The following is a 27,565-nucleotide window of genomic DNA, read 5'->3' as shown; positions in this document are numbered from 1 at the left end:
AAATCAGATATCTAAGTTTAAATATCCTGTGGTTTCTCTTATATGAGATAGTCAAAATATAAATAATTTAAAGAGAAAAGAAATGAATTTTTTTGTAAACAAGAAGGGGATCTAGAAATGGAGAGGGGAGGGGAAGTAAAAAGAATTAAAATGTGTCATAGCATGTATCAACTTCCCACAATGAATGTAATCATTATGTACTACAAATATGTACTAATAAAATTTTTTTGAAAAATTAAAACAGACATCTTTAAAAAATTAAAAATAAAAAGAATCATTTTGTCCAAAAGAATCTTATTTCTTTTTGCTTGAAAAATTTATTTTCATATTTCTTATAGTCCAGGTCTGTTGAATTCTTTCACTCCTATTGGTCTGAAAAGTTTGTATATTATCTTCATTTTCAAATGGATTTATTATGGGTAACGTTCTTCATAAATGTTCTAATTCTTTCAACACTTTAAAGATGTCATGTTGACTTCCAAAATTTCTGACTAGAAACTTGTTTTCATTCTTATTTTTGTTTCTCTCTATGTGATGTAATCCTTACGTTCTTCTATCTTTTAATTTTTTTAAAAAAATTGTTATTTTTCTATAATTGGATTGTATTATACTTTGGTGAATTTTTAAATGTCTTTTTGGGGTTCATTGAGCTTTTTAGATATTTGGATTTATAGTTTTAATCAAATTTGAAAAAATTGTAGTCAGTAATTCTCATTTTATTTTTCTTTCTAAGCTTTTTGCTTTTGGGGGCTTCCATCTGTATCAGTTAGTATTCACTAGTGGAACAGATTTAATATAAAATATGTATGTACATGATATATAGAGGATTTACAAGGAAAGCTTACAATGGCTGCCTGCGGGGTCAGGAGGAGAAGAATGCAAAAGGGAAGTCTCTGTGCTGCAGAGCTGGAGAATCCAGTCAATAGTTCAAGGCCTGGAGCTCACTATAGAGTCCAGTGTGGTGGAAGCTGACTGGTCTTCATTGGAAGGCTGAATAGTCTGTGCTGGAAGCCTGAGATGGATGTCCAAAGGCAAAAGCAAAGACTGGAGCTTTTCACAAGAAATGGAAGTGAGCCTTCCTTCTTTCCCTTTTTATTCCATCCAAGCTACAAGCCTATTGGTTGCTACCACCTGTACCCAGGGTGGATCTTCTGTCTTCAGTAAGTCAGTCTTCCATACCCACCCAGAACAGTGCTAAACTAGTCTGCTAGGCATTTCTTATTCAAGTCAACACCACAATTAACTATTTTATATAGATATATATATACACACACACACACACACACACACACACATTAATTTCTTGTCCTAAAAGACACTAAGGCTCTGTTCATTTTTTTCTCTTTTTCTTTCTGTGCTTCACTTCATGTTATGCTGTTTCTGCTATTATCAGTGTACTAATCTTTTCTTCTACAGTATCTGTTAAGCCTCATCCAGTGAATATTTTATTTAATCATTATATAGAATTTTTATCTTACTTTTTAATATTTTCATTTCCTTCTTTCTTTGCATTTATGTTGCCCTATATCTTTGAGCATACAATGGGAGTTCAAAATAGCTATTTTGGCACATGTGCTAATTCTATCATCTGTCATTTCTGGATCTGTTTCCATTTTCTAATTTGGATCACATTTTCCTACTTCCTCTTTGATGATTTTTTAAATTGGTTAATGGTGGTGAATTTTATATTGGCTAGTACTGTATTATGTTTTATTCTTTTAAAGAATATTAGGCTTTTGGGTGGGCAGTTAAATTTTGCTGGCTACATTTTAAATCTTTTCTGAGGCTGTTTTAAAGCTGTTTTCATGGGCTTTTAGAATAACATTAATTAAGGAGCTAATTTAATCTCCTTTCTAAGCTGAAACCCTCTAGGTCCCTACAAATGACTAAGAATTCTACAAGTTTTCCCCATTCTGGATAAAGGAAATTAAAATATGTTGATCTCATCTGATTTCTGGGAATTGTTCATTTTACAGCTTCTCAGTAGTTAGTCTCTGCTTGGAAGATTTTCTTGTCCATCAAAAAGGAGTTTATGTATACACTTATGTATACACAGCTTGACATTCAGGAAGAACTCAAGGGGACTCCTCTTCAGACTTCTGGACCTCTTTTCATACTCTGTCTTCTTCTTGGATCTACTTTAACAGGATAAACTACCTTCATCCACACAAACAGATCTCTGTTTCCTAAACTCAAAAAGATGCTAAATTTCTTTTCTCTGTGGTGTACTTCAGAAACTTTCTCAAGGTAGTAGTCTAGGGTATTCAAAGCGATGGATTCTCTTAGGCCTCTAGTTTTATACTGCTTGTGTTTAATGTCTAAAAATTGTCATTTCACATATTTTGCAACTTTTTTCTAGTTGTTTATTATGAGTAGGCAATGTCTGTAGCATTAATCCTTCATAGGTAGAAATAAATTCACCTTCCCAAAATTTTAAAGACATTAAATTGATATGGCAGAAAAGATCAATGAAAAAATGTTGGAAATAGTGTAAAAGATGATATTGAAATGTCAGAGGTCAGGTTATGAGACATTTTGAAAATAAAGTCAAAGATAGTATCCTTTTGAGAAGACTATCCTTCCTCTCTCCTGATTTCCCTTTGTAAACCACTATGAACTTAGTGAAGTTGTTCCATAAGTATTTTTGAAACTCAAGAATCCATAGCTAAGAGTAATTTTAAAATGACCCGAATACAGTGACAGTAAAATCTATAAAGATTTTTGGGATTGTCCTTAGTGCATCTCATTGCCCAGAGATTTTTTTCATCTCTGGTTTGCCAAATGTCTTTTGCAGTTCTTGATTTGGTAAAAGATAAGATGTATTATGAATAAACTCCCTTCTCTCTTAAGAAACAAATCATTCTTCTAAAGTGTAAACTGGAAAAAAGCAAAAGGAATTTCCTTCTTCCACCCTTGAGTGATGTGGTTTTTGCTAGGTTCACAAGCTGACAAACTGGACAGTACATTTTTCACATTGTTTCTGGCCATGCAAATTTTTTCTAAATAAATAGGTTCCTCTTTGCCAGGCCTCGGCCAATGACAGTGACATTTTCTTACCACATGGATTACATCTATGGATTACTCACACAACACATTGTTGGCCCATTTGCCAGATATATGAAACATGATTTTACAGTTGCCTCTAGCACACACATTTCCAGCTTTCGTTCCACATATAAGGAGACAAATTTGCAGTTTTTTCTTACACAGATTCAAACACATTCACCTCAAGTAGAAGTATATAATCAATAATCTAGTCCTTTTGCTGTAAGAAACTCTTGCTTCTTTTCAGACAATATATCACCTATTTTTTTTTAAATGAGCAACATTGCACTATTTGCATTGTTAAAATATAAAATGAGTCCAAAGGAAAATGTACCTTAAAAATCTCTCTCTGATTTGTTTTTATGGAACAGCTGGAGGTGAGGCCCACTATACTAATCAAGTCCAGTTGCTGCTGGTCGAGTTGCACATTCAGGAAATTCATAATTAGGTGGTTATATCCCTTGAGTTTCCCCTGACATATTCTTTACAACTCTCAGATTTGTCTTGTTCCTTGTCATTCAAAACAACCAACAAAAGGACCAGGGTCCTTTTTCTTTTAGCGGGTGGGGGATTTAGCTCAGTGGTCCTGCTGCCTGTCTCTCAAGTGCAAGGTCCAGAGTTTGATCCCTGGTACCAAAAAAAAAGCAAACATCAGAGAAGGGAAATTGAAATTGAAATTTAATTTGAAATAGTGATATCTCTAAAATAAACCAAATTGTATTTATGATGAGTCCTTCTTAAAAATTAAGTCATGGGGGCTGGGGATTTAGCTCAGTGGTTTCGCTGCCTGCTGTGCAAGCGCAAGGACATGAGTTCGATCCCCGGTACCAAAAAAAAAAAAAAATTAAGTCATTGATGTGTACATATTGAGAGAAAGAGAGAGAGAAAGAGAGAGTTTGTGTAATTCTCAGACACATTACAAAAGTATTAAAAATACCTAAAAAATGGTTTCCCCTTAATAATGGTTCTCTGGAAAGTTCATCTTCTTATGTTTTGATTTCAAAGGGTGTAGATTTGAGTTCAACTGATACCACCTGGACTTCAAACATAAAATTTTAACTTTTGATGTAGATGGTATACATGCTTCCTCATCATCTCTCATTTGGCAATATTCAATAATTAACACAATGCTATAATTTGTATTCTGAGTGTATTCAATCCTTTATTGGCATTTAATAAGTTCCTCAGTTTTATATCCAAAGATCTATTCTTAATGTATATTTCAGATAAGTCATATTTCTTGAGATCTTTAATTCTTTATTAGCTGGTTTTAAGGAAAGAAAAATGCTTCATGAGCTGAATGAACTGTCATGAGACATATGGATCAATATTTTCCTAATAATCCTATACTAATAGTGGTTGATTTGCTATTGTAATAGAAATAAACAGGTTCAAGTTAAGAGTCCTATGCCAGTTAAGCAAAAATTAGAATGAAATGGATCTCCTCAGAAAGTTATATATAGAATTACACATGACCCAGCAATTTCATTCATGGATACATACCTCAATATATATATGTATATATATATATTTATGGAATGTTTCATGAATTTGCATGTCATCCTTGTGCAGGGGCCGTGCTAATCTTCTCTGTATCATTCCAATTTTATTATATGTGTTGCCAAAGAGAGCAACATATCTCAAAATATTGAAAACAGAGACTTAAACAAATTTTCATAGCAGCATTATCCACTATAACCCCAAAGTTGGAAATAACCCAAATGTCCAACAGTGTAGAAAGAATAAACATATCATAGTCCACAATCATCTTTTTGTATCCTTGCAGGATTTGTTTAAAGATCTTCCATGTATTTCAAAATCCATAGATAATATCCCCGGCACAAAAAAAAATCCATAGATAATTCCTGTATATAACATGACATAGTGTTTGCATAGAATTTACATGCATTTTCTGAATACTTTAAATAATCTCTAGATTACTTATAATACCTACTATAATGCCTATACCTCACATCACTTGTGTCAATTCTGCCTAGTATCCGGTGCATGGCAAATTCTAGTTTTATTTTTAGAACTTTCTGTATTATTTTCAAATAGTTTTTGATCTGTAGCTGAGTGAATCTGCAGAGGTGGGATATACAGCTGCAGAGGTGGAAGACACAGTTTCAGAGGACCAACTACATACATACAATGGAATATCATTCATCCATAGAAAGGATCGAAGCACTGACACCTGCTATAATGTAGATGAATCTTGAAAACATGCTAAGTGAAAGAAGCCAAATGCAAAAGCTCACATATTATATCATCCCGTTTTGCAGAATAGTTAAATCCATAGAGAATGAAGACAGTTTGGAAGTTGTCAGGGACTTGTGTAAGAGAGTAATAGAGCCTAACTTCTGAATGGATATGGGGTTTTATTAGGGCTGATAATGCTTTGGAGCTTGGGAGACATGGTGGTTGCATAACTATGAATGTGCTAGGTGCCACTGACCCATTCATTTTTAAATGATTCATTTTATGTTGTGTGAATTTTACTTCTATAAAAAAATAAAAGTTGGGTCAGGGATTTAGCTCAGTGGCACGCACCTGCCTCTCAAGCGCAAGATCCTGAGTTCAATCCCAGGTAACAAACAAACCAAAAAAAAAAAAAGTAAAAGTTTAAAAAAAGAGAAAAAAGAAATCTATATTTTCTCTAAAGGCCCAGTACTTATAAGAGGCTACAGTGCTTGATATTCCTAGGAAGATGTAGGTAGGACTATTATTTAGCCAAACTTGTAGCTGTACTTTGCTTTCTCCAAAAAACAATTAGAAATATTAATTCACATATCAAGCACAAGTATTGCAAACACTGATGTCACCGTGTGACTCTGAGCAGGCCACCATCCCTGCACTGCCACCATCTAAAATGCTGGCAGCCAGAGCTGATCCTGGATGAGCAGATCACACAAGACCAAGCAGCCAGAGCAAGGAAGCAGCTGAATGTTCAGAACAGCATCCCGCTGAGGACCCTGGGAGAAGACAGAACACAGACTTGAGTAGGAAAGATACTAGAAATAACTAAGGAGGTACAAAGTCAAAAATAGGAGGCTTTCTGGATTAAAAAGCCAAAAATCCCATGATTTTTAAAATTTAAAATTTCACTAGTAAAGAAAATAGTTACTGTTGAGATCTAGCTAGTAGCCTGGAAACTGGATCAAGAAATATTTCAGAGCTCAGAACATCAATAATCACAAAGCAAATCATGAGACAGAAAAATGGGGGAGGGATTTAAGAGAACTTGGGAATGAATATGAATGAATGTCGGAATGAATAATGATTAGGTTCAAAGGGGGAAAATAAAACCCATGATGCATACAAGTGAGAACATGAAGAAAAACAAACAAAATGAAGCAAACAAACAAAGATGACCTGGAGTGGGGGAAAGATATTAAGTTTCAGGCAGCAATGATAAGAAAAGATTACACACACACACACACACACATATGGTTATACATATTTTACATGTGTAAAACTTGTGAACTGCAAAGATAAAGGTAAAAATCTTACTCCTTCGGTGCAGAAGCTTGCAAGTTACTCATGAAGGAAAAAGAGGCTGGCACTGAAATTCTCCTTTGCAACACTGGCAGCTGGAAGACAGTGGAATACATTTTCAACTACAATATATTTTTTCCTGCCAGAGTGAAAGAAGGATACTGTATTGAGAGGTATGTAACCATGTGGAGAAGTTACACATTACAAATCAGGGAAAACAAATAGAAAACCACTTTATAAAAAGACCAAGAAATGGAATAGACCAGAGGAGGAGAGAGAGCCATGGGGAGTAATGAACCTTGATAACCAACTAAAGACAAATGGACAGACTGGACTGTGAAACATACATACTAAGTAAAGACTCTAGGAGTACAGGAGCATGTTAAAAGGAAAACTCTCATAATAATTTTGAATTTTAAGAACTAATCTACCTCAGCAAAACTGACAACTGGTGGTAAAAGAAAGGCTTGAGAAGGAAGGAAGCAAAAAAAAAATACTCTGAAGACTTGATTTCTTAGAGAGAGAGGAGGAAGTTGCAGTAAGTTTTCCTCAAGCTGAATATTATGGGTGGAGAAGGACATCAGAGAAATGAAACTTTTCAGTGAGGAGAAAGGTGGTATCTCATTTTCTTGCAATAAAAGAGAAACATCTGATTACATATGAGAGGTGGGAAAGAGCAGGTAATAATGAAGTGTGAACGGACAAAAAATTCCAGAGGAAGTGTGGGCATATTAACACTGAACATGGAATTTAAGTTTAAAAATCTCTAAACTGAGAAAAGAGGGACATTATGGTAATGATAAAAGAATAATTTATGAATAAAATGAAAGTCATAGCCTTGTGTACATGAAAAAATATAGCACCTAAACAAATTTAAAAACTATTAATGGACTGGGAATGTAGCTCAATTGGTAAGCTTGCCTAGCATGTCCAAGGTCCTAGGTTCAATCTCAGTACCACACAACAAAACAAGACAAAAGAAAGTTTTTTAAAATGTAGTGGTTAAAAGTAATATTCTGGTAAAAATCCTGAATATCAGAATTGGCCAGTTCTGATAGATAGAAAAATACATGCATACATGCATACATACATACATATCATATATACAAAGAACTAAATAATACAATCATGAAGCTTGATTTTATATGGATACAGATGGTACTCATTATTTGTCAATTTGTCTCCTTGCTAAAATTTATTTGTAATCACTAATCCAATATCTGAGACACATTTTTATTATAATTATTAACTCATATTAATTTTACAGATTAATGGGTTTCTCTGTGACATTTACATAACATGGCTATAATAGCACTTATTTCAATCTGCTTTCCCTAATACCTTCTCCTCCCACCAATCCTCTCCCTCTTCCCTACTTGTCCACCTACTTTCAGGTCACATTTGAGACACTTTTGCAGTCCCTTGAGACACTTGGAGTAACAAAAAATTTGAGCTGCCTAAAGAGCACATTCCCAGCTGAGATCAAACAAGGGGACACTGCCTTCCTGTTTCAGCTCTCCTACTATAAACAAGTATTCCTTTTGCAGTCTATTTGGTGCCATGTTTTCTGCATTTTTTGTGCTTTTTGTTGCTGATTTTGCTGTTTAAAATGGTCCCCTAAAGCAGTGCCAAAATGCTGTTGAATGTCCCAGGCCCAAAGAGGTTACAAAATACATGTGTTAGACATGCTTTATGCAGGGATAAGCTTGAGAGCTGTTGGTCCTGGATTCGGTGTTAATGAATTACTAAAGTATATTAAATAAGACTTCTTTAAATAGAAACACACATAAAGGAAGATTAGGTATTGATTAGTTGGTGAAAATGTTGTGACTGAGGAACACAGGAGCCTCACCCTATATTTTCTCTATAAGCAAAGGTTCAGTATTCAATAATTCAGTGTTGTGCTGACTTTATAAGACATGAAGTAATGCCTTATTACCTCAGAGAATCAACTCCACATAGGTTTAAAGAGAAATATAAGCTCCTTAAACCTAGAATATTTTCTATATTCCATTGTGTGTTTTTTCTTAAAGAGTATTTCATTATGATTTCCCACTCATAATTCAATAAATTTAGAAATATATGAAATGGATAGAAAAAAAATCTTAGTTATACTGAAATTTAAAAAAAACATACCTGGATAACCTCCAAGCCCAAAGAACTATTAAAAATTTCAAAAAAGCAATGAAAAATTTTAAATTATGCAGAAAGCAATGAAAATGTTTCCTATCAAAGTGTATCATGTGGTGCTACATTTATAATAAAAACATTTAAATTCTTTTATTATTAAAGAATAAAGATGTTAAAATATAGAAAGTTCATAATAGTTTACAAAAATTAGAAAAAGAATAAAAAAGCAAATTAAGGAGAATTAAGAAACATAAAATGGGAAATTAAAGCATAAAACAAAAAATAGTGGGAAAAAAAGCTCAAAATCTGGTTCTTTAAGTCACATACAAAAGGACAAACAATTGTTTTTGAGATCAAGAAGATCAAGAGCACAAATATACAAGATTATGAATGAGAAACAACATGTAAAAACAGGTACTAAAGAAACAGAAAGACAAAGAAAGCTCTCTTTGCCACTATGGAATTCAAATTTAGATGAAAATAGACAAATCTAGATACCAGTACCTAATAAAGAGTGTCAAATAATAATTCCTGTAATCAAGTAAGGTTTACTTCAATAGTGCAGTCACTCTCAGGAACTCTTAACATAATTTTTTCCACTGTTAACATTTTAAAATTATAATTATTAGCACATGTTACTTAAATGAAATAATCAGTTTCTTTGTGACATTTTTAGACATGCATATAATTTACTTTGATTGTATCCATTCTTCATATTAACCTGCCTCCCCCTCACTTCTTCCCCATTCCTAACGATCCTCTTCTACTTTCACATTCTTTTTCTCTCCAAGATTCTACATATGAAAAAAAATGTGATATTTAATCTTTTTGAGTGGCTTATTTTGCTTAACCTCATGATCTCCAGTTCTGTCCATTTTTCTGCAAATAACATGGTTTTGTTCTTCTTTATGTCTGAATAATATTCCATTGTGTATATACACCATATTTTCTTTATCCATTCATCCCCGGTGAGAATCTAGGCTGATGTATAACTTGGCTACTGTGCCATGATAAATATGGGAATGCAGATATCTCTATTGTATGCAGATGTTGATTCCTTTGGGTACATACTGAGGAGTGATAGACCTGGCTTATGATCAGTTCTAGTTTCAGTTTTTTGAGGAACCCTCATAGTGATTTCCCATAGTAGCTGTACTAATTTATATTCCCACCAACAGTGCAGAATGGTTCCCTTTTCCCTGCATCAGCACCAGTATTTTTTTTTCTCTTAATGATAGTCATTTGGACTGGAGTGAGATGGAATCTCAGTGCAGTTTTGACTTTCATTTCTCTGATGGCTAAAGATAGCCACATAATTATAATTCTTCTTAATTTGGAATCATGTCAAATTTATAGAACAGAATGGGAACAGTATGAAGCACTTGCATGTACCCTTCACTCAATGATACTATTCAGGTTTTGCCAATTCTCCCAGTGATGTCATTTATAGATGACGCTATTCAGGTTTTGCCAATTTCCCAGTAATGTCATTAATAGGAAAAGAATCCAATCCAGGACCTTATGCTGCACCTGTTTTGGGAATAGTTCCTCAGCTTTTCCTCAACTCTCATCATTTTAGCATTTTAAAAGATCCCAGACCACTTAGTGGAATCTTCCAATTTGGACATAAGGTACCTTCCCAGTGACATTAAGGCGACATTCCTATGGCAGTAACTGTACCGACACAATATGTGATACTGCATTTCCTTGGGTGGAACTAGATGTTGATTTGTCCTATGGCTGGGAAAATTTCTCATTTACTTAATGTGATACCTGATGGTTTTCTCCACTATAAAGTTTCCCTTTTCCCTTGGTAATTGATAAGTATTTTTGGACTGATACTAGTAAATATCTTGTCACTGACCAACCTTCACTCACTTCTTTCTGTGATATTTTTTGCTTGCAGTAACAATTCCTTGATGGTTGTTAAATAGAGATTTCCAATTCCCTAATTTCTTTTGACTTTGGTGGTTGGTATTCTAAGGAAGGAATTTCAGGTTTATTTATTTATATCAGTATAGACTAAGGAATTCTTATTTTATTTAATGGGTTACAATCCTTTCCTATCATTATTAATTTTGATGATTAAGTTATCTCAATTTTGACCATTGAGTGCCTCTAAAGCTTTGTTTCTATGTTGCTTTGATATATACATATATTCCTGTGTTCCTGTATTCATTTTTCATGACAAGATATTCAGGACTTATCCTGTACTTTCCCTGCCATGGGCTTGAAATTAGATATTTCTCTAAGGATACCTTGTTCACTTTAAAAGAAAAACATACTTAGAAACCAAGATCTGGTTTCCAGATCTGCTTATAGCTATAAGGCATCAGGTCACCAGGCTAAGTACATGCCATATCAGACTCACTAGAGTTACTGTTACAAAAATATAGATAGATAATATAAAAATGTCTGAGAAGATATGGAGAAACTGGAACCCTCAACTGTACAATGGTGCAATCAATTTACAAAGCCATATGAAGTGCTTTAAAAGTTGAACAAAGAGTAATTATATGACCCAGCAATTCCATTCCTTGGTACATATCCAAAAGAATTAAGTACATGTCCACACAAAAACTTGCACGTGCGTGTTCATAATGGCATTATTCATAATAGCCAAAATCTGATTGTCCATGAATTGAAGAGTGCATAAACAAACTAGGGTATCCACACAATTGAATGTTATTTGTCAATAAAAATCAGTGAAACATGGTTATATTCTACATCATGGAAGAACTGCTATAGTGGGTTGAATAGTAGCCCCCCAAAAGATTACCCATGCCTTCCTTTCTGGAACCTGTCTATGAACGTCACTTTATTTGGAAAAATTGTCTTTTCAAATGTAATTTTGTTAAGGATTTTAAAATTAAGAAATTAGCCTGGATCATCAGGGTGGGCCCTAAATTCAGTGTTTAGAATCCTTATAAAAGAAAAACATAAAAAGGTTTCAGATTCAGTGGAGGAAAAGACACACATACACATTGGAGAAGGCCATGTGAACTCAAAAGCAGATTGGAGTGATGGAGCTTTAAGCTGAATGCCAAGGATTGTAGGTGGCCAGAAGGGGCAAGGAAAGATTCCCTCAAAAGCCTCTGGGGAGATCACCCTTACTAATGCCTCGTTTTGGACTTTGGCTTCCAGGGCTGTGACACAGTCAATTTCAGTTGTTTTAAGCCACTCAATTTGTGTAATTTGTTGTGATTGCCTCAGAACACTAATGTAACCTCAAAAAACACTAAGTTAATAAAGTTAAGCTAGACACCAAAGACCATGTATTAGATTCCATTTGTACAAAATATTTAGAAATACCTAATCTATAGTCAGTTGTTGCCAGAGCCTGAGAGGGGTATGTACATTATACTTCAATAAAGTTATTATAAAAAATTAAAAACCAAGCCAGTCATAGTGGCATATGCCTGTAATCCCAGCACTTAGGGAGGCTGAGGCAGAAGGATTGCAAGTGTGAGCCTAGCCTGGGCAACTTAGCAACTTTGCAAGACACTGTCTCAAAATAAAAAATAAAACAAAAGCAGCTCAGGATCTAGCTCAGTGTGAACACTCTGAGTTTAGTTCCCAGTACTGCAAATAAATAAATTTTAAAACAAAAAATAAAATCATATAGAAATAAATTTGACAAGAAAGCCAGGTTTGGTGGCACGTACTTGTAATCTTAGCACTTGAACACTGTTTCTAAAATAAAATAAAATTGTAAATTGATAAGAAATGTTAAGAATTTATAAAAACACTATCAAATATTTTTCTTCATCTATGGGTATGGAAGGCATCTTAACTAAGAAATCCTTAAGTCATATTTCTCTATCTGAATATGAACATGTATATTTATTTATATGAAGAAAATTTTTAGCAAATGACAAAATATTTCTTATGATACAGATAAGATCATGCATGTCCAGGGTGGTATGGCAATAGACTATTTCTTATAACACAAGTTAATCTGAGATAATAACAAGGAAGTGGCAAATGATTAAACAGAAAAATATAAAAGAATATAAAGAACAAAGACAGCTGGTCTGAATGCAGTGGTGTTTACAACTAATTGATCACAACCACTTACAGATTTCTTTGGGCCAGGGATGTAGCACAGTGGCACAGTGCCTGCCTGGCAACTGTGAGGTCCTGAGTTCTATCTGAGTACCAAAAAAAAAAAAAGAAAGCAAAGGCAAGTGATAAATATATTTTCAAATGTATAAACTGATGCATGATAACAGAATGCAAATTAAAGCACCATGAAGTATCACTTTCTCCTCCATCAAAGTGGGGAAATTGTAGTGCAATAATACCTATTGTTGGTAGAAATAAGATTAAGGAAGAAGAATAATCGCATACATTTCTTATGGAAACTGTGAACTATTATCAACTCATATAAAAGGCAATCTTGTAATATAATATATATGTACACACTTTGCCTACTCATAGGTATTAATTTCATTGAAATTACGGACATGTATGTACAAGGATGATTATTTTATTTTTACATTTTAAATTTGTTATTAATTTTTAAATTAATGTTTGGAATACATAATGAATACATTCATCATGGGAGTTGGTATCTATATATATTATATCTTAGACCCTTTTACTTCCCCCTCCTCTCCTCTCTACCCCTTCTCCCTCCATCCCTAGCTCCCTTTCCCATCTGCAAAGGGTCTACCTCCCTATTTCCTATCATCTATCCTTTACTGTTTACGTTATTTATACTTTGGGTTTCTCATATAAGAGAAACCATGGGATATTTAACCTTATGTGTCTGTTTTATTTCACTTTGCATTATGGTCTAAAGGAAGGGTATTTATTTTATAGCAGTGTCCATAGAGGTGGCAAATTAGGGGAAGAAAGCACATATGCATCAACAAAGTACATGAATGAATAAGTCATGTTGTGTCCATAACTATGGAATAGTTGTCCAGTCATTTAAATGGTTAAGAGCTGAGGATTACAGATATACCATTTGATTTGAAAATTCTACCAGGTATTGCTGGATGTAAAAACCAAGTTTCAGAGACATGTGTAAACAAAAAGGTATTTACTGTATTTACATATACATGTGCATTAATATATGTGTGAGCATGTGTCTGTGTGTGTGTGTGTGTGTGTGTGTGCACGCACATATGGGCATCTGCTGCATTTTTCCATTATGGAAGTATTGTTTCACTTTGTAATCAATAGGAAACCTATGAGATGCTTCTGGTGAACCAGATCAATATCCTGCTTCCCATCTGCCTTTTTATCTTGTGGGTTTTATATCCCTTGATGATTCTTGCCTAAATCCATTCTTATATTGGGTTAAAATGCATCTTTTTATTATTTAAAATATACACAAATATACTTGAAGTATATTGAATCATTTTAAAAATTATGTTTTGTTGCATAGCAGGTTTTGAAGGCTGAATGGTCTATGTAATGGCTTCCTTTCTTTTTAACTTGGCTTGTGTAGACTAAAAATAAAGAGGCTTACTTCATGCTTGTTCATTTTCTCCATGACCAAGCTGAATACTGCTGACATTTTTGGTTTTCTCTGAGGCTATCTGATACTTGCAGAAAAAAATTAGTTAATGAGACAAGTAAATTATACTTTTGATTTTGGCATCTGCATCAGTGGTATCGATTAGTGAAACTTATCAGAATAAAATTATTAATTTAGTCTCTATTTTCCAGCTCTTGATAGTTGTTTTTTGAAGTTTTTGCCAAAAGCTGGACTCAGTGATATTACCCACAAGTCATATGTTTCTAAGTATGACATTAAAAATATGCCTCCATAAAATAAATTAGGAAATTTCACAACACTACATTTTTTACTGTCTGGATTTTGATATTAAATACTCAGATTCTTTGAAAATAAACTAGATCCTTTCAAGTACAAGTGACTAACACAACATAGATTTATCTCACTTCAAATTGCATTGTTTAAAATCATTTTTCAGGAAATACCATGGACTGGGGTATAGCTCATTGGTGAAGCTTGTGTTTAGCATGCATAAAATCCTGTGTTATATCTCCAGCACCAAAGAAAAGAAAAACACCTATACATGAAAGAACTTTAAAGTTTGTTGTTATGTTAAAGATTTATATGCAAAGCAAATTAATCAAGTTAACTTTGTGGTTAGAATGAGAAGAATAGAACCTAAATTCTATGCTATTCTTTTTTTTTTTTTTAGTACCAGGATCGAACTGAGGACCTGGTTCTTTCTTCTCTTTCATTTTTAAATTCTATTTTTCCAGTATCTAGAAACTGTGCTTGAAACAGTAGGTATTCAATCAATATTATTTGATGATTAAGTAGATATATCACCAGCTTACTAAATACTAGGATCTGTGTTATGTTCATGGAATAAAAAGGTAAATAAGGCAGATTCCATCACTACCACAGGGACCTTATAATCAAGTAGAAATTATTTACACATATAGCACACATAGGTAAAATATGTCTATATACATCATATTTTTAAAAGCGTAATTATAGCCAAACAATGTTATCTAGTATATTACTAATCTATGTAGATTCAGCACATCTGATAGTGTATTGCACAAAACTTTTACTGACTGACAATGCCAAAGGATTATAAAAACAATGGAGATTTTAGTTATTAAACCTGCTAATTTGGGGAAAGAAAATTTATGTCACTGGGACACATGATTTCTGCCCAGTTTAGGACTAAAGAATAAGAGACAGAATAAGACCAAGAATAACCAAAAAAATATTTAACTGGAATTTTTATTAACCAACATCCTGTTCTCTAAAATTTAAAAGAGCAAGACTACAATTATATCTAAATAGATAAAGGATAAAATGTTTTGTGATGAATGGATAATTTGTAGTTACTTTACACACAGAAATATAACTTTTCCATTACTTTAGTTTCAGTGACAGCTAAAATGTAATAGACTAGGAAATAGCATTTCGGCTTTTATGTCATTATTGTAGAATCACAGACTCGTCTTTTAAAAAGCAGCAGATCTCCCTAAAAGCTATGTTTTTTTTCTCTATAGCATATTTAATTTCCTTTCACAGCCACCTAAATAATTTTATATTACAGAGCTTCAGCAAGATTAATGACTATTCCCCTTTTGCCTATTTTATCAAAAACATGAAAGCCTGTCACTCTGTTTTCTCTCTGGTGGTGAAAATGGCAGTCAACATTTTAGTTCTTGTTTTGTCATAAACAAAATACTTGGCATTTCTGGAATAACTTGCATGGGAAATCTCAAATCCCTATATATTTGTGAATTTGCCAGTCTCTGCTTCTTGCACATTGCTGTTAGAATGCATGCAAGGTAAGCCGTATGTGAATGAGGCAGCATTCCAATGTTCTGTGTGTCACTTCATCCTCCAAGCAAAGTAAGACTTGAGAATATCCAAGCTCATCAGAATTTCTACCTTAAAAATTAAAAAAAAAGAAAAGTAAGATTTTTCATGTTTATAAATAAAACCTACTGTTCTCCACACAGTTTGATATGATCCTCTGTTATTATTGTATCTAGATGTCCTTCCAAACCCTCACACACCATAGATGGGGCTATTTGGAACTAGCTGGATCTAGGGTGTCTTGTACTGGGATTAAGGGTATGTGCTACTAAATTAGTCCACTGATTGGAATTAGCATAGGTTTGAGTGCGGATAATGGTAAGGCCCACCCTGGGTTTGCTGGCACCACCCAAAAGGCTTGTAGCCTGGGTGAGATAAAAGGGAAAGAGGGGCTTGCTGGTGCTGCTGCTCCTGCTGCTTCTTCTGATGTTGCTTACTGCTTTGTGTCTACCATACCATGGACTGTTTCTCCTCTGCAAAGCCTCTCTGTCATGCTTCCGTGCCTTGGAGCCAGCCAACTATGGACTGAAACCTCTACAAACTGAGCTGAAATAAACTTTTCCTCTTGCAATTTGTGGATGTTGAGTATTTTGTCTCAGCAATGAGAAAAGTAAATAAGAAGTCTATTAAAATAAATTTTAGATTCTCAATGAATGCCTAAATTGTTAATTTTATATTTATTGGTGGAGATATCACCTGTATTATTGGATATCTTTTTGAAGAGCATAGATGACTACTAGTCCAGGGGTTTAGTGTGCACATTCCTTTTGATTATATCATTGCTGAGAGGACTGATGATTAGATGGCAAAGTCCTTAGAACAGATTTCTTGGAGCACAGTAAATATTAGAACTCCGCAAACTGTCCTTGTCTATAATTAATGAGTCCTCTTCTTATAATTAGAAATGATACAGTTCTCAAGTACCTCTAAGTACAGAAGGGCTGCTCCAGCCCCCTCTGTTTTAGAGCCAGTGGTATTTGATAGAATGGAAGAGCCATAGATGGTTATGTGTTACAGAATTTTACAAAGGAAAATGATCTCTTACCATGAACTCAAAGGAACTGATGTGGGCTGGTCACTTGTGGTGTTCACTTGTTGGATGTGGCAGAAGCAACTCTGACTTGCCCAATAACCTCACATACCATTGCTTCATACATTACCTCTGTCCATCTTTCAGAGCCTTATCATCCATCGGCGTTCTTTGAGCTTACCAGGATCCATGTTTTGGTATTCTGTATTTTGTGCCCTTTTCTTCCTTTTCTCATTCCAGGCTGCTCACATGAACTAACCAGAAAGCATACTCAAATACATATTTTATTATATCTAATATTTTTCCTATGAAGATATTATTTTTCTGCTAATATAATTTAAATTAGGGGAATAAAATTCTTTAAATTTCCTTAATTTAAAAGCATTTCAGATACATGTAGATCCTGATTTTTATGCAGAGTTGAAGTTTTGAAGAAAGGTTATTTATTCCAGGTTTGGCTACATAATTCTTTAAGAATAAAGCCCCATACATACATGGTAAGTGTACAATAAATGATTGTTGGATGAATATTCAATATACAAATGCTGAATTCTTACCAGGGAAGTTAATAGGTGCTCTTCTAGAATGCAGCGTCCTCTGACCCAGAAAGGTTTTCATTACCATGCCAATCTCCAAAGGGTGCTGCTGATCTGTTTCTGCTGATCTGGGTATCAGAATTGTAATAGTACTGACCAGGTAGAGTCTGCCTGGATGACATTTATACACATAATAATATCTAAGAGTTTTTTAATCAGAGATCTAAGAACCCTGAGCAGCACATGTTGAGAGTGACATATACTTCATCTTACATGCCTCTGTGTAGTCAACCCCCAAACTGAGCTTCTGTAAGGGAAATGTGCATGTGATTCACCTGTGGCCATTGTTAGAAGGCAGGGTCTGAATCTGCATGTCTGGGGCAGAGCTTGCCATACTGTATTTCCAAGAAGCTTCTCTCCAGGTGATGCTGCTGCCTGGTCCATGGATTGCATTGAAAATAATAGGTCTGAAAGTAATAGGGTTTTGTAACCAAACTTCTGTTATCACTCTTCAGTTCCTTCTCATTAAGGAACTTTTGTTATCACTCTTCAGTATCTTCTCATTAAGGTACCGTTGATAAGCCTCAGCTGGTGGGGTCTGGTCTGTATTCTCTCCTGTCATCTGTCTCTAAGGTGTCAGAGTTTGCTGCACGGCTGTTACTGAAAACACAGGAGCAGCTGCTGGTTGCTAATTTGTGTGCCATTTGGATGCTGGTTCTAGCTACTACAGTCTCTGAAGCTTTTGTTTTACCGTGAAAGACTTGTTTCTTGTTTTATGTGTGAGCTGCTCAGCACTATATTACTGCCTGTGCAGTATCAGTAGTGGTTTTGGGCATTACCCACAAATAGTGTGTCTTTCACAGAACTCTTACAGAAACTCTGTGATACACATAGTTTTAATATTGTAATTTCCATCTTATGGATGAGAAAGCTAAGATTCAGAGAAGTTCAATAACTCCTACAAGATCACAAAGGTACTAAAGGACAGAAATGGGTTTCATAATCTTATATTGTGATTCCAAGTCCTATATTTTCTATCACACCTTGCTGTGAATAGATTATGATAGTAGGGAAATGGCCTTTCCCTCTCTATGGTGGTCTTTGTAAATTTTTATACATTCATAAATTTATTCTTCTTTCATTGCTCTTTGGTGCACTATAGCACCTCTTTCCATCTCTAAAGAGTTAGCATGAAAAGCAATGTGAAAATCTTGAAATCTGTTGAAAATCTGCTGACTTGTTTGAGAAAGACTATTTTCTTGCCTTTAAGGTAAGGTGAGATGATGTTATTTGGAATTATAATAGATTATAGGTCTCTAGCTTCCAGAGTTGTAGAAGAATAAATTTTTGTTGTTTTAACTCACCTAATTTGTGAGTTTTTTATAGAAGCTTTAGGAAACTAATACAAATCTCTTATGAAAATTAGAAAGTGACACCTCTCAGGAAGATGTAACCTGGGCTAGGTTGCAAATCTTGGTGGGTGGGGGATTGCCTGGATATCCATCTCCTCTTGACTCTTTGGCCAAGTACACACATACACAATGAACAAATTGCACAACAATGTACAGTGGCCCCATAGGCAGAAGCTAGGACCCAAATAGTTGAATGTTTCCTTTTCTTCTCTTTCCCTTATCTTTTTGTCTTCCTCTCAAAGAGCTTCTGCTTCCCCTTTCATCTTAGGTAGTCACAAGCTTCTGTTGTGTCATATCCTGTTATTGTTCCCATGACGCATATTAGATCCCTATGGGCTGAGTCTACAAAGCCTGGCTATCAGGACTAGTGTTGCTGTGACCTAAGATAGAGACAGATAGATAAAGACAGACAGATTAAGCTAAACCATAGCTTTATGGTTTACACTAATCATCTATTGCTATATAAGGAAATGCCCCCAAATTAGCAACTTAAAACATTTCTAATCTCCCATAGTTTGAACGTAGTTGGCTAAGACTCTCTCCTGAGTTTGCTGTCAAACTGCTGACCAGGACTATAGTTTCTGAAGACATGAATGAGACTGGAGGATTCATTTTGAAGCTCACACACGTGGTTCTTGGCAGGATGCTTCAGCTCTTCAGCAGCTTTTTACAGGGATGCTCATAACACAGTTTCCCCCACGTGGAATGATGGGCGAAAGAGAGACAGGGACCAAGACAGAAGGTACAATCTTTTATAAATTAATCTTAGATGTGATTCATTATTACTTCTGTCATATTCATTATTACTACAGGTCCACCAGATCATCCTTAGTACAATGTAGGAGAACTCCACAAGACTGCAAATTCCTGGATATGGGAACTTGGGGAGTTGCCTTGGAGACGGTCTATTGCATTGTTCTACTAGTGTTCCTTAATAGGAACTGCACTGGCACTTGGGTAGGAGAATTCTTTGTTGGGTAGGACTGTTCAAGGCATTGTTAGATATTTAATGTCCCTGACTTTCAGCTACTAAATGCCAGTAGTACTTCAGCCACTGTGACAAAGTGCCCCCAAACCATTTCCAAGATAGGTGGTATTCGCCCCAACTTGCCTTATCTGATACATCAGTCAGGAGAAGCTATACTTTTAGAATAAAAAATATATCAGCTTATTGTTCAAAAATATATGAATTCATTGTTCAGCAATGTTAAAACTGCTGCACTGGCATCTCTCAGAGGGGTTGAAGTAACTGAGGGATTGACAGTCCTATGAATGGAGGGCTGTAGAGTACTGAACTGGAGTGAGGAAGGGTACACTTAGTTTCACTTCTACCTTTTGTTCACTAACAGCCTGGAGCAAGGTATGAAACTAGTTGAACCTCTGTGTCACCTTTCCTGTTACTGGGACCAAATGTCTGATACTTACAATGTAAAGAAGAGGTTTATTTAGCTCATGGTTTCAGAGTACTCGGTCCATGGTCTGCTGGTTCCAAGGCAGAAACATTACGGTGGGAAGTCATAGCAGAGTAAAGTTGCTTAGTTCATGGATGCTGGGAAACAGAGCTTGGAAACAGTGCTAGCAAGGAAGAGATGAAGGACCAGATTTAGAACTCAAGGGCATGCCTCTATGATCCATCCAGATATACTCAGAAGTATGCTTTACTAATCTCATGGCTGGATCCCAAATCCATCCACTTGGTAATCTGCCTTAATCTTCATTCTGTAAATGGGAGGTAATACTACTTACCTCACAGGGTTTGCAAAATAAGGCAGAGAAACAAGGCACCCTTGAACCACATGTAGGCTCATTCTTTCTAGAGGAACTCAAGTGTTCCAGACCTCAGAGGCATAAGCTTTCCAATAGAAGGGTCACAGGAATAGGCTGGTGCTCCTGGGCCTATGGAGTGGGCCAGAATTCCCTTAAGACAATCAATATAAAGCATGGCTTATGCCTTCACAGAGGCCAGAGTTTTCCTAACTGCAAGGTGAATACTGGACTTTGTTTTGGGTATATTTATATATTTCTTCTGTCTTGCTGCCTTCACTGGCCAAAGTTTGACTCTCTTGAGACCATGATTTTCTCCCATTTCTTTTCTGTTCTGGGATCCTTTTCTTCAACCAAGCTCCCACTGCCCTTCTTCTGAGTGCCTCCATTTTTTTTTTGAGAGGAATTCCCCTATCCTACACCTTTCTCTGAACTTGTTTTGTATTTCCCTGATGCCTGGATCACTCCTGAACTTGGTCCATCCTCTATAGCTTTCTCAAGTCATCTTTCCATCAAAAGTTTCTGCCCACAAGTATCTACCTTCTTTATGTATGTGGGCTGGGGACTACAGCTGGAGAAAACTACTTGATTTTCTGGAAAAGTGTACTCTAAACTCACTCTTTTATCACCTGGGCATCAACACTGCCTACAGCTCCTGTTTCATCTCTTATTGTTCATCCCTCTCCTGGCAGCCTCCACAGGATCTGTCTCAAGCCTTTTTCTCCCCTGACTGCAAGCCATCTACTTCACTCTTTTGCACTTCAATCTCATCCTTACCTTCAGGTGATCTTGACTGCTGATTCATAAGAAAATAGATGACCCAGAAGAGAATACATACAATTTCCTGCCACCCCTTTTCTATTCCTGTGCTAGGAATAGAGGAATATGCTTCCCCTAGGGTTAGCTTCTACCCTGTGCCTCTGCTCTCATCACTCTGGGTCCCCTCAGGAACTTCCCTCCAACAATGACATCTCTTTTCTATATGCCAGCATTTTCACTAGGTTCCTCCCATTTCAATGTCCTCCAGTATCTTTCATGTCAAAGACAAAAAAAGAGAGAGAAAAGAAATCTCCTCCAACCCTTGCCTTCCATCCTGTACCCCATACTTTTCTTCAGTTCCTCTCTTTTCCCTCACAGACCAAGTTCTTGAAATAACTTTTTACATTCTCTATGACGTCCTCACTTCTCTTCCCCTTTGACTAACCACAGTCTGCCTCTTCTCACACCTGTCTTCAGAAACTGCTTTCATCCTGAGTTATAATTCCTACCCCACTGATGCTAAATCTAGTGAACCATTCTCATTTCTTACTTGACTTAACCTCTGAGCATTTCACACTGTTCACTGTTCCTGTCTGCTTGGAGTGCTCTCTTTACTTGCCGTCTGTTAAGCCATAGTCACCTGGTTTTCCTCCATCTCTGCCACTACTTCTGTCTCCTATTTTTGACAACCTTCCCTCTGCCGGTCTGTGTAACTCAGTGTCCTCAAGTCTCTGACCATGCTCCTCTTCTCCCACAATGCACTTTTCCAGTGAGCTCACCCATTTCCATGGATACAGTGGATACTTACCTGCCATGAACCTTGAGACCGTCTCAATGGCCCAGAGGCTCTCCTGAGCTTCTGACTAGTATTTCCAACAACCTCTTGTCTGTTATAACCTGGATGCTCTATAGACAGCTCTACTCAACTGAGCAACAAGGAACTCTTCTTTTCATTTCCCCTCTAAACCCTCTCTTGGGCCTCTTCCTCTTTCCCTGCTCTGACTCCCATGGCCACTCAGAACCAGGCCCTGAAGAGTCTACCTCCCTGAATCTTTCTCTGCTGAGGCCTCACCTCTACTCACACTGTCACTGTGTAGCTAAATTTGGGTGGCTTTTTCTCTTCAGATCACCATATGCCCTGGCAATATGCCTCTTGAGTTCCAGTGTTCACATCAAATCCAGAGTGACTTTCTGAATTTCTAATCATGCCCCACACCTGTATTGCTGCTTAAATTCTTCATTGATCTTCTCTTATTCTCAGGATAAGGCTGTACCATGGTCTGATCTCTCCCAGCCTGTGTTTTACCACTAATACCTCCAACTTCTCCTTCAATTACACTGAACAAATTCATAGTTCTGAAGGGTTGTTTGCTGTGTCTGTCTTGCCTCTGGACTTTTACACATGCTTTTACCTGTTCTTTCTGTCTATGCAAGTTGACTAATTCACTACTTCTGTCACAAAGCCTTCTATGGGCTCCACGTAACAGAGTTAGATGTTACCTTCTCCTTCTGTCATGCTACCATGGGTTTGCCTGTATTATAACATCCATTATGCTTTAATTGTCCATCCATCCTTAGATTTTAGGAGCCTTCTAGAAAGACACTCTCTCTTACTTGGGACTTTAAATTCTAGAGTCTGGAACAGTCCATGGTGCAAATTAGGAGCTCAATAAAGACTTTTTAAATGAAGGAATGATTCTGTTTTATGTTTCACGTGGATGGTCTATGATGAACACATAAAAACTAGTTAAATGTGAGCTTTAGATGAGGGGAATGTTAGGGAGATAAGAGATGAGTTTAAAGGGGATAAAGAATCAAAGAGTCTTTCCTCCTTCCTCAAAGTGTTGGAGCCAGAAAGCCAGATGTTCCTTTATCCTCATCCTTTATCTCTCTGGCAAGGGGAAAGCATCTGCCACTTAGAGCTAAGTCACTGCTGACCTTTGCGTTGCCATTCCAGAGGTGGTATGAAAAACAAACCTGGGCCAGGAAGGGAGAAATAACTGCTTTCTGATTTTCTTTTCACAATTCAACTAGAAAAGAAGTAAAAGATTCATACATAAGAAGAGAAAACACTTAAAACAGCCATTTTCTAGGCTAAAGTTTCAGGAATATTTTGATTTTTCTGTCTATTTATCTGGATATTTTGAAACAAACAAGCTTATTACTTTGTCCTACACATTAAAAAAAAGATCAACATATTTTTATGTGATCTTGTCCCTCATCTGCCCTATTGTGTTCAGTTGCTATAATACCCACATACTAGTTACTGAAACAATATTATGCAAGAATGTCAGGAACGCCAATGAAAGAGCAGCCTGGTATTCAAAAATAAATAAAAATGACTTGTCTTTGTCAAAGCCACATGTACTTTCCACTGAACCTCAGCTCACCAGCAGGTTTAATTTCTATCTGGTTTCTCTTTGACTTGGGGAGGAGGAATCCTGGACTTGGCAGGTGCTGAGCTTGGAACCCACACTCTTGAGCATTGATATTGGTTCAGTCCTTGAGGCCAGTAACACTTCCAGCCCTAGGGAAACCTCAGTTCCAAATTTTTCCATCATTCCGCAAGGGAGTTATTTTTGCAAAAGGCTTTGGCTGTTCCTGAAGTTTTCTCTCATTTTGTCTTTTAAAACGCAGTTTGTGGGGGTGGAACATTGCAGGGTTTTTTCCTCCTTCTTCACCCAGATGTTTCTGCTTCTCAGGATGTACACCTGTGAAGCTGGGTCACTAGGGAGAAAGGCTCAAGTTTTATTTACAGCAAAGAAGAATGTGAACTTCACATGCAAATGTTTAAAATGGTCATTTTGTTTTCAGGGCTGCACTGCAAGACTGCTAGTTTAGAATCTGCAGGGATAGGAAAAGAAAATGTTGAGGTTGAACCACCGAATCATTAGATATTTTTGAATGTCAACTCTGGCTCCTCAGCATTGATTTTGGTGCTGGGAATATAGAGATAGAAAACAAAAAAGAAGAAGAAAGATATGTGTATTAATTACTTTTCTTGTTGCTGAGACAAAATACCCAGCACCCAAAGTTGGAGGAGGAAAGGTTTATTTGGCTCACAGTTTATAGAGGTTTCAGTCCATAGTTGGCTGGCTCCCCTGCAGGGTGGCACAGCAGAGCGGCAACAAGAGGAGAAGCAGTTCATGACAAAGTACAGCGGGCAGAAGACAGCAAGTGGCGACAAGCGACTCTCTTTCTGTCCCTTACATCTTATCCAGGCTACCTGCCCTTAGGGAGAGCGGTACTCACACCCAGGGTGAGGCACCCTTAATCCTACCCAGAACTATGCCAAACAATCAGTGGACTAATTTAGTGATCACACACCCTTGATTTCAGCATCATAACTCCTGATCCAGCTGCCTCTGAAAGGCCCCATCTATAAGCACATGACACTTTGGGTGCACATCTAGACATAAACCGTAACAATCTTCAATTTACTTAGGAAAGAAGACTGTAGAAGATGGACAATTTACAAAAATAACAAATAAACAAGAGATACACAGTTTGTAAAATGAAATTTTTCTGAAGTTTGAGAGACTAATTTGTAGACTGAGGTGTTTACTTTTCACCATGCAGACGATCTCCTTGCTTGGATGAGAGCTATACATGCAAAGTGCCTGGTACAATATCTGACACATGGTAGGTGCTCAAAAATATTAGTTCCTGTTTTTTTCCTATCTTGGAATACCAATCCAACCAAAGTATTTCTGCACATTGTTTTAGAATCACAGTTGAAATTCCTATGACAATCTGGATGTTTTCTCCTATGTATCTCAAAACAAACTCTTCTAACTTCTATTTATTACCCAGTTCCAAAGCTGTTTCCACATTTGCAGGTGCTTGTTAGAGAAGACTGTCTTAGTCTGTTCAGGCTACTGTAACAACATGTCACAGATACAGTGACTTATAACAGTAGGAGTTCATTTTTCACAGTTCTAATATGTGGAAATGTTAGATCTGGATGTCAGCATGGCTGGGTTCTGGTGAGAACTCTCCCCTGGCTTGCAACTGCTGTCTTCTTGTATTCTCACATGGCACAAAGATACCAAGAAAGCTCTACTGGGTCCCTTTTACAACGGCAATCATCCCACTCATGAATGCTCCACCCTAATCACTCCTCAAAGGATCCATTTCCTAATAACATCACATTATGGGCTAGAATTTCAACACAGATACTAGGAAGGAACACAAATATTCAGCCCACAACGCACACTAAGAATCATTATTACGAGACTCACTTATAGCAAAACCTGTCAGCTAGTGTCAATCTTGAGGGACTTCAGGTACAGACAAAATGATAAATCATATCATCAAGCCAAGGATTTAGCTCAGTGGCACTGTGCCTGCCTTGAAAGCACAAGGTCCTGTGTTCAATTCCTGGTACCCCCCCCCAAATCATACCATCAAAAGTAACTGTTATTCAATTTATTCTAAGTATTTTTTTACAATAAATATCACCAAAAAAGATACTGTTTACCAAGCACAGGGACATACAATAGGAATATAGAAAGAATCCAGCCTCTATTCTTGCTCTTACAAGCAATGGGCAGCAGTGACTCTAAAATAATTAGTAAGGGGCTGGGGATTTAGCTCAGTAGCTTCATCACCTGCTGCACAGGCACAAGGACCCGAGTTCGATCTCCAGTACCCCCCCCCAAATAAATAAATAGTAAGAAAAAGCCCAGTAGACAAATACAAATAAGTAGTTTTGGGGGCTCAAAGAAGGCAAGGTTATTTTTGTGTTTGGGAGGGAAAAGGAAGAAGAGCATGTTACAATGGCTTCAACAGAGAGATAACTTATATGATGACCCACACAGGGCTACATCGTTGGAAGGGTCGGGAAGGGAGATAGAAAAGCCTGCCGAGTGCCCAGGCCCCATGAGTTGTGCTGTTTGGCCAAAACACAGTGTGTATGAGGGGTATGGTGGGAGATGAGTCTGCAGGGGAGCTTAGGGCCCTAATATGAGTGCTTGGCATAGTAGGAAGAAGAGTTGGCGTTTCATGTGGCCAGTGCTTTGGCAGATTTTGTGACCTTTGAGTCAAATGGTGCATGAATGCCTCTGCATCAAACAGCTTTGGGACTCTTACTCTCTGAGGAAAGGCAGGAGATGGGAATCTCAGTGGGAGATGATTATAACCGTCTGGTTTAGAAGGCCTGAGGACTACAAGGAAAGCAGTAGCACAGAGAAATTTTAGAAAGTTACATTCAAGGTATCAGATGATCTGAGTTTATTGTCTTTGGGGCACTCTCACTGTTTGAAATTGCCTTGTTCACGTGTTTATAATATATTTCCCTTTCTAGATTATAATCTCCATGAAAGTGGGGACCCTGTCTTTCTCCTTTGCTGCACCTCTTGTCCTTACAATGGTTCCTGGAACACAGTAGGTACTTAATAAATATGTATTGAGTGAATGGATGGTGAAGGTAGAAAAAGAACTGATGGCTTGACAAACAATTGATGCAGAACTGGTGGGAGGCAGGAGGGTCGAGCTGTTTTGAGGACATTTCCAGCCTGTTCCCTGGAAGAAAGTGAAATAACAAGGCCTTGACTGCTTTCCCACAAATCAACTTACTTCCTTTTATCTTTAAGAGATGACTTTTTCTTTACAGTCACTCTTGGCATGCTCTTTAGTTCAATTGATTTTTTCATATTGTCATTGTCAATTTGTTGTTTTATTTTATGTGGGGTTTTTGGGGAGATCAGAGATTTGGCAAAGAAATTTGTCTTACATTTTTTATTGAGAATGTTTATAGCAGATGAGTCCCCTTCCCTCTTCTGTTGGTAACGTTTCAAGAACCTTGGAGGTGTGTATAGTGAATCACCAAGGTGGATCTGTAACCAGTAAGAAAATAATCTAGGGCTTGGCAAGGTGCAAACTCCCACATGTAAAGAAATGTAAATCCTGGTTCCAGAACTTAAAATATTTTTTAAGAGGCATTGCATTTTCTGAGTTACTGTTACATTAAATGAAGACAGGAAAGATGAATTTTGAAGTCCAATACACAAGGAGAGAGCAGGTCAGAAGTAGAAACTGCCCTTAGGAAACTGGAAAAGACCAAAGG

General features: G+C 36.6%; 1 long non-coding RNA gene and 1 other non-coding gene across 9 annotated transcripts; both read right to left on the bottom strand.

Moving 5' to 3' along the window:
* Positions 1–4,572: 4,572 nt before the first annotated feature.
* Positions 4,573–4,679, bottom strand: LOC147825334 (U6 spliceosomal RNA). The gene has a single exon (XR_015441175.1). It is a non-coding gene; the product is annotated as a U6 spliceosomal RNA (small nuclear RNA).
* Positions 4,680–16,046: 11,367 nt separating this feature from the next.
* On the bottom strand, positions 16,047–22,731 carry LOC110349353 (uncharacterized). 8 transcript variants are annotated; one of them, XR_002395235.2, is made up of 4 exons: positions 22,307–22,731; positions 17,899–20,550; positions 17,585–17,691; positions 16,047–17,281 (listed from the first exon to the last, which is right to left on the bottom strand). It is a non-coding gene; the product is annotated as an uncharacterized LOC110349353 (long non-coding RNA). The 8 variants fall into 8 exon arrangements; XR_015440958.1 differs by having other exon boundaries at positions 16,047–17,691; positions 17,899–18,030; positions 20,401–20,550; positions 22,307–22,523; XR_015440955.1 differs by having other exon boundaries at positions 17,585–20,550.
* Positions 22,732–27,565: the final 4,834 nt, after the last annotated feature.

Source organism: Heterocephalus glaber, unplaced genomic scaffold (assembly GCF_053883595.1).
Source record: "Heterocephalus glaber isolate CG9 unplaced genomic scaffold, H.glaber_assembly_v1.0 deba00001504, whole genome shotgun sequence".
Classification (NCBI taxonomy): Eukaryota; Metazoa; Chordata; class Mammalia; order Rodentia; family Bathyergidae; genus Heterocephalus; species Heterocephalus glaber.
This window is presented reverse-complemented; position numbering and strand designations above follow the sequence as displayed.